Source organism: Silurus aristotelis (assembly GCF_946808225.1).
Source record: "Silurus aristotelis genome assembly, chromosome: 29".
In the NCBI taxonomy this organism is placed as follows: domain Eukaryota; kingdom Metazoa; phylum Chordata; class Actinopteri; order Siluriformes; family Siluridae; genus Silurus; species Silurus aristotelis.
In genome coordinates this window covers 11,090,552-11,104,805 of record NC_139602.1, presented here as the reverse complement: position 1 = coordinate 11,104,805, position 14,254 = coordinate 11,090,552, and positions in this window count along the sequence as shown.

Here is a 14,254-nt window from a genome sequence, read left to right as displayed (position 1 = left end):
GACTAACCATGACGTTCTACTTTTAACTCCTAACCCCAGGATGTGTTTCATTTTCTAACCCTCCTCACAACACAGTCTCGATAAAGGTTGGAATTAAAACTTTCCTGTCGGATTTACGGGGGGTTCGAACAGCTATGACATTTAATAATGTGACAGAAATATCATAACCTCGCTTCTCAAAGACTTTTCTATATGTCCTATATATGTTTTATGCTTACAGTGTCCACATTAGTATAAAAAAAACCTGAAAAAAAATCACACATATTGTCATATCTCTGAATAAAGTATTGCGATATAATTTATCGCAATACTAATACAATATCATATCGCCCAGCCCAGCCCACTGGAACCGCTAGCTTTGGTTTTCTTTTATATGTTATTGTTCTTAAAATCATTTAAAATCTAGTTTTATTTAGAAAAAGAAACAGAACAGAAAACAGAAAATCGCTTACATGCTAGCAACTGCATTACACATAAATGTAAGTCAAAAAGTGTTTCGTTCAGTATTATTATTATTATTCAGTTGGTGTTTCTGTTCCTATAAAAAGTCACAAACTTATAAAACTTTCAGCTGTTGAAATGAAAGAGAGATAGATAGATAGAGAGATAGAGAGAGATAGAGAGAGAGAGAGAGAGAGAGAGAGAGAGAGAGAGAGAGATATGAGGATGAAGGAATCTATAACAGGTAAGTGTTAGATATGATTCTCCTGATAAGGAGCTATAATTTGGCTTTTACAGATAGCTGCAGGGGTTAGAGAGCTGAACCACGCCGATTTACTCACTGTGTGTGTGTGTGTGTGTGTGTGTGTGTGTGTGTGTTTGTGTGTGTGTGTGTGTGTTTGAGGGTGGGTGTGTGTGGGTGTGTCTGTGTGTGTGTGTGGGAGGGTGTGTGGGTGTGTGTGTGTTTGAGGGTGTTTGTGTGTGTGTGTGTTTTCTTATTCCTCTCCTTTATAATATTTTGAATCTTGCCCATTCAAGGGCTTTTCATCTCTGATGATTTTCTCTTGTTTTATGTTATTTTATTTTCTCTCTCTCTCTCTCTCTCTCTCTCTCTCTCTCTCTCTCTCTCTCTCTCTCTCTCTCTCTCTCTCTCTCTCTCTCTCTCTCCACCAGAAGGTGAGATCACAAACCCCACAGAAGGCGAGAAGTGGCCATGTTTTAAAAGCGCTGGACAAAATACAAATATTTGAGAATGTATTTCATGGCGATTATGTTGAGTTTCATGGCCCCGGTGCGCTTCTGAGCCGCTGCCTGGACGCCTTAATTTGTATAGAAATTGTAATCATTTGTTCATTTCAAGGTGAAAATTGCATTTTTTAATTTAAATCGTATCCTGCGTGAGAGGCTATTATCTAGAAAAATTGTCTGCGTGTATGGAGGTCTATGGCCGGGAGTCACGGCTGTTACTGAGCTCGCTCCGAATCACACAGGGCCAGGGACAAAACCCCGGTAGTGTCTCTCTCTCTCTCTCTCTCTCTCTCTCTCTCTCTCTCTCTCTCTCTCTTGCTCTCTTTATCACTCTCTTTCTCTCTCTCTCTCTCTCTCTCTCTCTCTCTCTCTCTCTCTCTCTCTTGCTCTCTTTATCACTCTCTTTCTCTCTCTCTCTCTCTCTCTCTCTCTTTATCTCTCTTTCTCTCTCTCTCTCTCTCTCTCTCTCTCTCTCTCTCTCTCTCTCTCTTGCTCTCTTTATCACTCTCTTTCTCTCTCTCTCTCTCTCTCTCTCTCTCTCTCTCTCTCTCTCTCTCTCTCTCTTGCTCTCTATCACTCCCTTTCTCTCTCTCTCTCTCTCTCTCTCTCTCTCTCTCTCTCTCTCTCTCTCTCTCTTTATCTCTCTCTCTCTCTCTCTCTCTCTATCGATCTCTCTCTCTCCCTCTCTTTCTCTCTCTGTTCACTGCAGGTCTCTCTCTCTCTCTCTCTTTTTCTCTCTCTCTGTTCATTGCAGGTCGCTCTCTCTCTCTCTCTCTCTCTCTTTCCTCCCTCCTTCTGTCAGGCTGTCTCTTTTTTCCTCCCTGTTTCTCTCTCTTTTTCTTACTCCCTCTATCTGTCCCTCTCTCTCACACCTTGTCTCTCCTATTATTTATCTGTTTCTTGCCCTTCTTACTCTTTTTCTGTCTCCCCCCCCCCATCTCCAGCAGAGAAGGAGAGACAGACGTGTGTGTGTGTGTGTGTGTGTGTGTGTGTGTGTGTGTTTGTGTGTGTGTGTGTGTGTGTGTGTGTGTGTGTGTGTTTGTGTGAGATACAGAGACAGTGAAAGTGATTTTAATGAAGGAAAAACACACCTCCAGATCCCAGGTCCTGATCTCAGATCTCCCTCAGCGTGTAATTAAATCTCAGTTGTATTCAGGAGGAAAGTGTTTGCATCTCGTCGTCTGTCGGAGCCGAGAGTAAAATTCCGTCTCTCAGGTCTTGGAGCAGCTCAGGTCCTTCTTCATATATCCCGGAATAATGACAGGATTTCAGGAATTACAGCCAGACGTGAGCGCTACCACCATGAGTTCAGCGTGAGCCGATCACAGTCTGAGATCCTTCACAAATCCTCCAGCTGCTTTACCTGTGGTGATGTGAGAGAAGAACAACCTCATGGAGCTGATCTACTGTCACCACCAGGAGGTGGTTCATTTCTATTATACCACCACAGAAGATCAGAATCAGAACCATTCAATGATCCTTGAAGGATTAAACTTTATAAATAGTCTGTTAGTTTCTCCTTAGGGTTAATCTAAAAGTTCTCCAAGTTCTTCTCAGAATTCACCTTAAAATTCCCCTTATTATTCTCCATAGAGTTCTCTTCAAAGATCTACAGGTTAACCTCTGGCTTCTCCTTAACATTGTCCTCATTTATGAGTACTTTTCAGGGTTATTCTAAAAGTTTTCACTAGAATTCTCCTTGGAGTTCAGCTAAGTATTCTCCTCAGTGTTGTCCTCAGAGGTCACCTCAGGATTCTTATCAAAGTTTAGTTCAGAGTTCAGCTCAGGATTCTCCTCAGAGATCACCTCAGGATTCTTATAAAATTTTACCTCAGAGTTCTACTCGGGGTTCTCCTTAAAGTTTTCCTCACTGTTCATTTCAGAGTTCTCCTCAGGGCACTCCTCGGAGTTCCTCTTAGGGTTCTCCTCAGTGTTCTCTTCAGGGTTCTTCAACGATTCTCCTTAAAGTCTCCTTAGTGGTGATATTTAATTTTGACAGATTCACTGAAAAAGTCCCTGCTAATGAATTGCTGTTATGGAAACGATGAGGCGTTTGAAAGTGTGTTTGCGTGTTTTACTGGAGAAACAGAACTTTTCTCTGGAAGCACAGATACACCCAGCATCTCACGTGCACCTCATGTTTTCTCTGGCAAAAACTTCAAAAGCAAGAGACCTTCAAATAAAATAAACAGTTTATTCTTCACGCTGAGGTCTCAGAGTCAGGTCTTGCACTGGTGTCTCATTCTCCATGCCTGTCTCTTCTCAATGACTTATTTTCCTTCTCAATTAGATCCAAATCGAGGTCCTTTCTCGTTCCTCACCTTTCTCATACACTTTCTAGGAGATAGTGTCCCACTGACCTCCCCCTCTGCTTCTATTTCTCTTACACACACACATCTTGCAGCTCAGGAGTTTCATTTCCATTCCTGTGATCTAAACAAGCCCATTACAGGAAGGACACGAGCAACGGGCCGATGGGGAAACGTCCCAGCGTTAAGCCACCATGACACCTAGGCACCTTCAGCAGCTCTCCGTCACAGTGCAGGGCACCGCATTGAGTTTTTTTTTTTATCAGAACCTTTCTGTAAGAAGGCGAGAGGAATCGGCGCTTGTGGGTTCTGTTGATCCGTCGTCCTGTAGTCAATCAATTACCGCATCAAAGCAGACGAGAGGAGGAAGAGGAAGGAGACACAAAGAGGAGACACACGGTGGATTGGGACGAAGCCTCCATGAGGAGAACCAGGAAGGACAGGAGAGAGGCTGAGAAGTTTGGACGCATGAAGCGAGGAGAAGCGTAAGCATCAAACGAAGAGAATAGCTAGGTCAAACACACACACACACACACACACACACACACACACACACACACACACACACACACACACACACACACAAACAAGGGAAAAATAACAATAAAGAAAAGAAAAAAAAATATTTTTTTGCATTTATATGTTTGCATATATGCAAAGGAAGGTTTTAAAAACCGTCTATCTGAAGGTTTAAAAAAGTATTGGCACCCCTACAATTGAAGTTGGGGGTTCAAAAGTATATTTATAAAAAAAAAAAAAAAAAAAAAGGATTATTTTAATTAATATGTAATTATATATATATATATATATGTACTGATGTAGGTGATGTGAGGAGGCCTGGGGTGTAGTCAGCATTCAGCTCTATAGCAGGAGAACTTCCACCAAATCCAACCCATGTAGCGCAGATTTTCATGAAGCTTGCTTTGTGCACAGGAGCACTGTCATGCTGGAACAGGTTTGGATCTGCTTGTTCAAGTGAAGGGACAATTTCATGCTCTTGCATTCGAAGACGTCCAATGAAGTTGTGCGAGTTTAATTTGCTGACAGTTCGGAGAAGAATGTTTAAGTTCACTGGAAGAACTTCGCAATCAAGACAAACCATAGAAATGGCCGACTTCCTGATCAGCACCTTGAGTAGTGAACTAGAGAGCTGGGGATTAATTGTGGAATGGGATGTTAAAAAAGCAGCACATATCAATCCTCTGCTTGGGTGTCCACAAACTTTTGGCCGTATCAAGTATATCCCGTATTGTGTCGCCGTTGTGGTTGTACATTGAGCAGTTATTCATGCCGATGAAGCGATTTGCTCTCCGCATTAACGCACCTGATACACATCATCAGCCATCAGGTGCCAGTCTGAGAATCAGGTGTGTGTGATTAGAAGCTAATTACGAGTTTGTTTAGCCAGAGCTTCTGTTTTTTTTTTTTTTTTTATATGAAGGCGACACATTATTCACTTCTCCAAAAAAAACAACAACAACAACATCTGAAGCGTGTTAGGGTTAGCATAAAGTTCTCGTGTTGGATTTGAATTCCATTAGAAACAATCCTTACATTAATAATACTGTTATTCCAGATAAATAACCGTGTTACTCCCATCACCCATGCAATGTGTGTTGTGTGTGTGTGTGTGTGTGTGTGTGTGTGTGTGTGTGTGTGTGTGTGTGTGTGTGTGTGTGTGTGTGTGGGTGGGTGGTTTCAGTGAGCAGCTGTGTTCTTGGGAGAACTTTGAGGAGAACCTTAACATGAAAAGAACTCTCAAGATATCTCTTGAGTTAAACATTGAAAAAAACATTAAGGAGATTGTAAAGAAAATTCTGAGGAGAGCCCTGAGAAGATCACTAAAATATTTTTTCAGAAGTACATTGACTATCCCTGAGGAAAAGCCTGGAAGTGTGTCTTTCTTGTATTAAAAGAAATTGAGAGATGAGTGGATCAGTTTTAGAGGATGGAAAGACGAGATGGGCAGTGCTAGAAAATGAAGCGATGAGCAGCAGTTGTAGAAGATAAAGGGATGACGAGCCGTTTTAGAAGATTATGGGATGAGGAGCATTGGTAAAAATGGTGGGAGCAGTGATAGATGATGAAGGGATGAGTTGAGCAGTGATAGATGATGAAGGGATGAGTTGAGCAGTGATAGATGATGAAGGGATGAGTGGAGCAGTGATAGATGATGAAGGGATGAGTTGAGCAGTTATAGATGATGAAGGGATGAGTGGAGCAGTGATAGATGATGAAGGGATGAGTTGAGCAGTTATAGATGATGAAGGGATGAGTTGAGCAGTGATAGATGATGAAGGGATGAGTTGAGCAGTTATAGATGATGAAGGGATGAGTTGAGCAGTGATAGATGATGAAGGGATGAGTTGAGCAATGATAGATGATGAAGGGATGAGTTGAGCAGTTATAGATGATGAAGGGATGAGTTGAGCAGTGATAGATGATGAAGGGATGAGTTGAGCAGTGATAGATGATGAAGGGATGAGTTGAGGAGTGATAGATGAAGAAGGGATGAGTTGAGGAGATATAGATGATGAAGGGATGAGTTGAGGAGATATAGATGATGAAGGGATGAGTTGAGCAGTGACAGATGATGAAGGGATGAGTTGAGCAGTGACAGATGATGAAGGGATGAGTTGAGCAGTGATAGATGATGAGGGGGTGAGTTGAGCAGTTATAGATGATGAAGGGATGAGTTGAGCAGTGAAAGATGATGAAGGGATGAGTGGAGCAGTGATAGATGATGAAGGGATGAGTTGAGCAGTGATAGATGATGAAGGGATGAGTTGAGCAGTGAAAGATGATGAAGGGATGAGTTGAGCAGTTATAGATGATGAAGGGATGAGTTGAGCAGTTATAGTTGATGAAGGGATGAGTTGAGCAGTGATAGATGATGAAGGGATGAGTTGAGCAGTGATAGATGATGAAGGGATGAGTTGAGCAGTGATAGATGATGAAGGGATGAGTTGAGCAGTGATAGATGATGAAGGGATGAGTTGAGCAGTGATAGATGATGAAGGGATGAGTTGAGGACTGATAGATGATGAAGGGATGAGTTGAGGACTGATAGATGATGAAGGAATGAGTTGAGCAGTGATAGATGATGAAGGGATGAGTTGAGCAGTTATAGTTGATGAAGGGATGAGTTGAGCAGTGATAGATGATGAAGGGATGAGTTGAGCAGTTATAGATGATGAAGGGATGAGTTGAGCAGTGATAGATGATGAAGGGATGAGTTGAGGAGATATAGATGATGAAGGGATGAGTTGAGCAGTGATAGATGATGAAGGGATGAGTTGAGCAGTGATAGATGATGAAGGGATGAGTTGAGCAGTGATAGATGATGAAGGGATGAGTTGAGCAGTTATAGATGATGAAGGGATGAGTTGAGCAGTGATAGATGATGAAGGGATGAGTTGAGCAGTTATAGTTGATGAAGGGATGAGTTGAGCAGTGATAGATGATGAAGGGATGAGTTGAGCAGTGATAGATGATGAAGGGATGAGTTAAGGAGATATAGATGATGAAGGGATGAGTTGAGCAGTGATAGATGATGAAGGGATGAGTTGAGCAGTGATAGATGATGAAGGGATGAGTTGAGCAGTGATAGATGATGAAGGGATGAGTTGAGCAGTGATAGATGATGAAGGGATGAGTTGAGCAGTGATAGATGATGGAGGGATGAGTTGAGCAGTGATAGATGATGAAGGGATGAGTTGAGGAGATATAGATGATGAAGGGATGAGTTGAGCAGTGATAGATGATGGAGGGATGAGTTGAGCAGTGATAGATGATGAAGGGATGAGTTGAGGAGATATAGATGATGAAGGGATGAGTTGAGCAGTGATAGATGATGAAGGGATGAGTTGAGCAGTTATAGATGATGAAGGGATGAGTTGAGCAGTGATAGATGATGAAGGGATGAGTTGAGCAGTGATAGATGATGAAGGGATGAGTTGAGGAGTGATAGATGAAGAAGGGATGAGTTGAGGAGATATAGATGATGAAGGGATGAGTTGAGGAGATATAGATGATGAAGGGATGAGTTGAGCAGTGACAGCTGATGAAGGGATGAGTTGAGCAGTGATAGATGATGAAGGGATGAGTTGAGCAGTTATAGATGATGAAGGGATGAGTTGAGCAGTGAAAGATGATGAAGGGATGAGTGGAGCAGTGATAGATGATGAAGGGATGAGTTGAGCAGTGATAGATGATGAAGGGATGAGTTGAGCAGTGAAAGATGATGAAGGGATGAGTTGAGCAGTTATAGATGATGAAGGGATGAGTTGAGCAGTGATAGATGATGAAGGGATGAGTTGAGCAGTTATAGTTGATGAAGGGATGAGTTGAGCAGTGATAGATGATGAAGGGATGAGTTGAGCAGTGATAGATGATGAAGGGATGAGTTGAGCAGTGATAGATGATGAAGGGATGAGTTGAGCAGTGATAGATGATGAAGGGATGAGTTGAGCAGTGATAGATGATGAAGGGATGAGTTGAGGACTGATAGATGATGAAGGGATGAGTTGAGGAGTGATAGATGATGAAGGGATGAGTTGAGCAGTGATAGATGATGAAGGGATGAGTTGAGCAGTTATAGTTGATGAAGGGATGAGTTGAGCAGTGATAGATGATGAAGGGATGAGTTGAGCAGTGATAGATGATGGAGGGATGAGTTGAGCAGTGATAGATGATGAAGGGATGAGTTGAGGAGATATAGATGATGAAGGGATGAGTTGAGCAGTGATAGATGATGGAGGGATGAGTTGAGCAGTGATAGATGATGAAGGGATGAGTTGAGGAGATATAGATGATGAAGGGATGAGTTGAGCAGTGATAGATGATGAAGGGATGAGTTGAGCAGTTATAGATGATGAAGGGATGAGTTGAGCAGTGATAGATGATGAAGGGATGAGTTGAGCAGTGATAGATGATGAAGGGATGAGTTGAGGAGTGATAGATGAAGAAGGGATGAGTTGAGGAGATATAGATGATGAAGGGATGAGTTGAGGAGATATAGATGATGAAGGGATGAGTTGAGCAGTGACAGCTGATGAAGGGATGAGTTGAGCAGTGATAGTTGATGAAGGGATGAGTTGAGCAGTGATAGATGATGAAGGGATGAGTTGAGCAGTGATAGATGATGAAGGGATGAGTTGAGGAGATATAGATGATGAAGGGATGAGTTGAGCAGTGATAGATGATGAAGGGATGAGTTGAGCAGTGATAGATGATGAAGGGATGAGTTGAGCAGTGATAGATGATGAAGGGATGAGTTGAGCAGTTATAGATGATGAAGGGATGAGTTGAGCAGTGATAGATGATGAAGGGATGAGTTGAGCAGTTATAGTTGATGAAGGGATGAGTTGAGCAGTGATAGATGATGAAGGGATGAGTTGAGCAGTGATAGATGATGAAGGGATGAGTTGAGGAGATATAGATGATGAAGGGATGAGTTGAGGAGATATAGATGATGAAGGGATGAGTTGAGCAGTGATAGATGATGAAGGGATGAGTTGAGCAGTGATAGATGATGAAGGGATGAGTTGAGCAGTGATAGATGATGAAGGGATGAGTTGAGCAGTGATAGATGATGGAGGGATGAGTTGAGCAGTGATAGATGATGAAGGGATGAGTTGAGCAGTGATAGATGATGAAGGGATGAGTTGAGCAGTGATAGATGATGAAGGGATGAGTTGAGCAGTGATAGATGATGAAGGGATGAGTTGAGGACTGATAGATGATGAAGGGATGAGTTGAGCAGTTATAGATGATGAAGGGATGAGTTGAGCAGTTATAGATGATGAAGGGATGAGTTGAGCAGTGATAGATGATGAAGGGATGAGTTGAGCAGTGATAGATGATGAAGGGATGAGTTGAGCAGTGATAGATGATGAAGGGATGAGTTGAGCAGTGATAGATGATGGAGGGATGAGTTGAGCAGTGATAGATGATGAAGGGATGAGTTGAGCAGTTATAGATGATGAAGGGATGAGTTGAGCAGTGATAGATGATGGAGGGATGAGTTGAGCAGTGATAGATGATGAAGGGATGAGTTGAGGAGATATAGATGATGAAGGGATGAGTTGAGCAGTGATAGATGATGAAGGGATGAGTTGAGCAGTTATAGATGATGAAGGGATGAGTTGAGCAGTGATAGATGATGAAGGGATGAGTTGAGCAGTGATAGATGATGAAGGGATGAGTTGAGGAGTGATAGATGAAGAAGGGATGAGTTGAGGAGATATAGATGATGAAGGGATGAGTTGAGGAGATATAGATGATGAAGGGATGAGTTGAGCAGTGACAGCTGATGAAGGGATGAGTTGAGCAGTGATAGATGATGAAGGGATGAGTTGAGCAGTTATAGATGATGAAGGGATGAGTTGAGCAGTGAAAGATGATGAAGGGATGAGTGGAGCAGTGATAGATGATGAAGGGATGAGTTGAGCAGTGATAGATGATGAAGGGATGAGTTGAGCAGTGAAAGATGATGAAGGGATGAGTTGAGCAGTTATAGATGATGAAGGGATGAGTTGAGCAGTGATAGATGATGAAGGGATGAGTTGAGCAGTTATAGTTGATGAAGGGATGAGTTGAGCAGTGATAGATGATGAAGGGATGAGTTGAGCAGTGATAGATGATGAAGGGATGAGTTGAGCAGTGATAGATGATGAAGGGATGAGTTGAGCAGTGATAGATGATGAAGGGATGAGTTGAGCAGTGATAGATGATGAAGGGATGAGTTGAGGACTGATAGATGATGAAGGGATGAGTTGAGGAGTGATAGATGATGAAGGGATGAGTTGAGCAGTGATAGATGATGAAGGGATGAGTTGAGCAGTTATAGTTGATGAAGGGATGAGTTGAGCAGTGATAGATGATGAAGGGATGAGTTGAGCAGTTATAGTTGATGAAGGGATGAGTTGAGCAGTGATAGATGATGAAGGGATGAGTTGAGCAGTGATAGATGATGAAGGGATGAGTTGAGGAGATATAGATGATGAAGGGATGAGTTGAGGAGATATAGATGATGAAGGGATGAGTTGAGCAGTGATAGATGATGAAGGGATGTGTTGAGCAGTTATAGATGATGAAGGGATGAGTTGAGCAGTGATAGATGATGAAGGGATGAGTTGAGCAGTTATAGTTGATGAAGGGATGAGTTGAGCAGTGATAGATGATGAAGGGATGAGTTGAGGAGATATAGATGATGAAGGGATGAGTTGAGGAGATATAGATGATGAAGGGATGAGTTGAGCAGTGATAGATGATGAAGGGATGAGTTGAGCAGTGATAGATGATGAAGGGATGAGTTGAGCAGTGATAGATGATGAAGGGATGAGTTGAGCAGTGATAGATGATGAAGGGATGAGTTGAGCAGTGATAGATGATGGAGGGATGAGTTGAGCAGTGATAGATGATGAAGGGATGAGTTGAGCAGTGATAGATGATGAAGGGATGAGTTGAGCAGTGATAGATGATGAAGGGATGAGTTGAGCAGTGATAGATGATGAAGGGATGAGTTGAGGACTGATAGATGATGAAGGGATGAGTTGAGCAGTTATAGATGATGAAGGGATGAGTTGAGCAGTTATAGATGATGAAGGGATGAGTTGAGCAGTGATAGATGATGAAGGGATGAGTTGAGCAGTGATAGATGATGAAGGGATGAGTTGAGCAGTGATAGATGATGAAGGGATGAGTTGAGCAGTGATAGATGATGGAGGGATGAGTTGAGCAGTGATAGATGATGAAGGGATGAGTTGAGCAGTTATAGATGATGAAGGGATGAGTTGAGCAGTGATAGATAATGAAGGGATGAGTTGAGCAGTGATAGATGATGAAGGGATGAGTTGAGCAGTGATAGATGATGAAGGGATGAGTTGAGGACTGATAGATGATGAAGGGATGAGTTGAGGAGATATAGATGATGAAGGGATGAGTTGAGCAGTGATAGATGATGAAGGGATGAGTTAAGCAGTGATAGATGATGAAGGGATGAGTTGAGCAGTGATAGATGATGAAGGGATGAGTTGAGCAGTGATAGATGATGAAGGGATGAGTTGAGGAGATATAGATGATGAAGGGATGAGTTGAGCAGTGATAGATGATGAAGGGATGAGTTAAGCAGTGATAGATGATGAAGGGATGAGTTGAGCAGTGATAGATGATGAAGGGATGAGTTGAGCAGTGATAGATGATGAAGGGATGAGTTGAGCAGTGATAGATGATGAAGGGATGAGTTGAGCAGTGATAGATGATGAAGGTATGAGTTGAGCAGTGATAGATGATGAAGGGATGAGTTGAGCAGTGATAGATGATGAAGGGATGAGTTGAGCAGTGATAGATGATGAAGGGATGAGTTGAGCAGTGATAGATGATGAAGGGATGAGTTGAGCAGTGATAGATGATGAAGGGATGAGTTGAGCAGTGATAGATGATGAAGGGATGAGTTGAGCAGTGATAGAGGGAGAATCTAGGAAGGTTGGGAGAATAATAGTGAATCTGCCTGGTATTATTGTGAAGACAAACAAACCCACTTATTGTCAGTTCAGGTTTGTGTGGGATCAGGTGGAGTTTCTCCAGTGGGATAAATCTCATTGTTTCTGATTTAATTCTTACCATAATCCAGAAATGATCCCAGAACTTCTGCTCAATAAACACACCAGAACCGGTTTGTGTATAAATGGAACGATAACAAACTGTTGATCAGAGCTGGTGGTTGATGTGGTGCTCGTGTTGAACTGCATCGTGAGAATGTTTATTATAATCTAAACAAGCGAACGATCGCAAACAGCAGACATGAAGATCAGAGTAGAGCAGGTGCTGGTCGGAGGAAACGTTACATCGGTACTGAAACCTGAGCGAGAAACGTGCAGGGTGAAACAGAACTGCTCAGGGTACCGGACCTGATACTGGTTAATACAGATCTTCTGGAAAGAGTTGTGTTCCGATGACCACATGATAACTTGATAATAAATAGGTTGAGACATGGCCTACACAGGAGGCTCAAAGATGAGATCAGTATGAGATTATATCCTGTTAATGATCCAATTTAATCATTTAACACATTACAGAACCGTAATGTATCAACTATACAGTAGCTATGTGACCAGCGCCGGGACGCGATTGGAGGGGCGGAGCCAGACAAAACGAGCGCTAAGAAGCACGCCTGTAGCCATGAGACTAAAGTATTTCAGTGTCCGTCGATAAAAAGAAAAAAGAGAAGATAAAAATCGAGAGAACTGAAATCTGTTTTGCAAAATGTACAATAATTTTTTTTACAATTTTGTCGTATCATCATCAAAAGATCGAAAAGACTAACCATAGTTAGTCGGTGACTACCGGTACACATGAGCTCGACAAGAGACGTACCGAGACGACACACGAACATGTGGACCAATGACGAGACAGAGGCGGAGACATTACAGGGATGTGGAAGTGTGCTTGAAATCCATGCTCCGTGAGGACAGGAGATAATCCCTGACTGCTCGGCGTAAATATCTGGAGCTGGTTTGGGTGATGGAATTGGTGCTTCAGGCCACACTGACTTTTCTATCTATAATGTTCTCTAACAGATCCACACCAGATGTTTCCTTCGTGCCGCCTCTGTATTTAAGCATCTTAAATTACATTAATAAATTGATAAACTCAACAACCAGACGTTTTTTTCTTTCTTTTTTGTTCGCTCTTTTTAGATCTTTAATCAGTAACATTTACGCCAAGTGTTACAGGAAAGACACCAAAGTAGTAAATACCAAGAACAAGTTTCACACTAATCTATTACATCATACAGCAGAATAAATTATACCATGAAAATCATCCACACACACACACACACACACACACACACACACACACACACACACACACGCTAAACAAAAAAGAAGTAAGAAAGCATAAAATGCTAAAGGATCAGTTGAAGGGTTTTCTCAGGGGTTCAGGAGGAAATAGATACACCTTTAATATCCAAAAATGTCGATTAGCGCACGTTAGCCACGGATGCACTACGCTAAGAGTCGATTCTCGGTTTATTTCGATCAAAATGTACACAATCGGGGAGAAAGGAATCGTCTAGACGTCTACTACTCGCGGTGCGTCGAAGCGTCGAAGCTTGTTGAGGAGAAGATCTTCATCAGGAGCGTGGAACGTGGCTGGGTTTCTCATCCACACACTTTATATTCAACAACAAGCCAAGAAAAGTCTCTAAAAAAAAAAACAAAAGTCTTTAAAAAGTCTTTATCATCCGATGGCAGAGTCTGATGGTGTTTATATCGTATGTATTACATTTTTTTTTTTTTTCCAGGGCAATTTTTCACAGTTTTCATATCATTTCATATCATAGAACATTTTTTGCCCATCAAAGATAAAAAAAACACACACCCCGATAATGTACGGTATTTTGTACAAATCATATACATCGTTTAACAAAACAAATGGAACTAAATGTAAAAAGAAAAAAGACAAAAACAAATCCCTTGTTTCATCGTCTATCGAACATTTCTCTCGCTTTATTATAGAAACATACTCTGTATAAACAGGTGATACAATCTGAGCGATTCACTGTACAATCTGCTGCAAGGCAAAAAAACTAAACACACCGGAAGATTTGGAATGATAGAGTGAGAAGAAAGAGTGAAAGCGAAGAAGGGAAAGTGAAATAATGAAGGAAGATAGAGAGAAAGCGTGAGAAGGGGATGTAAACGATACCGAGACCGTGATCTGATTCGCGAAAATGTGTGTAAATGCTGAAG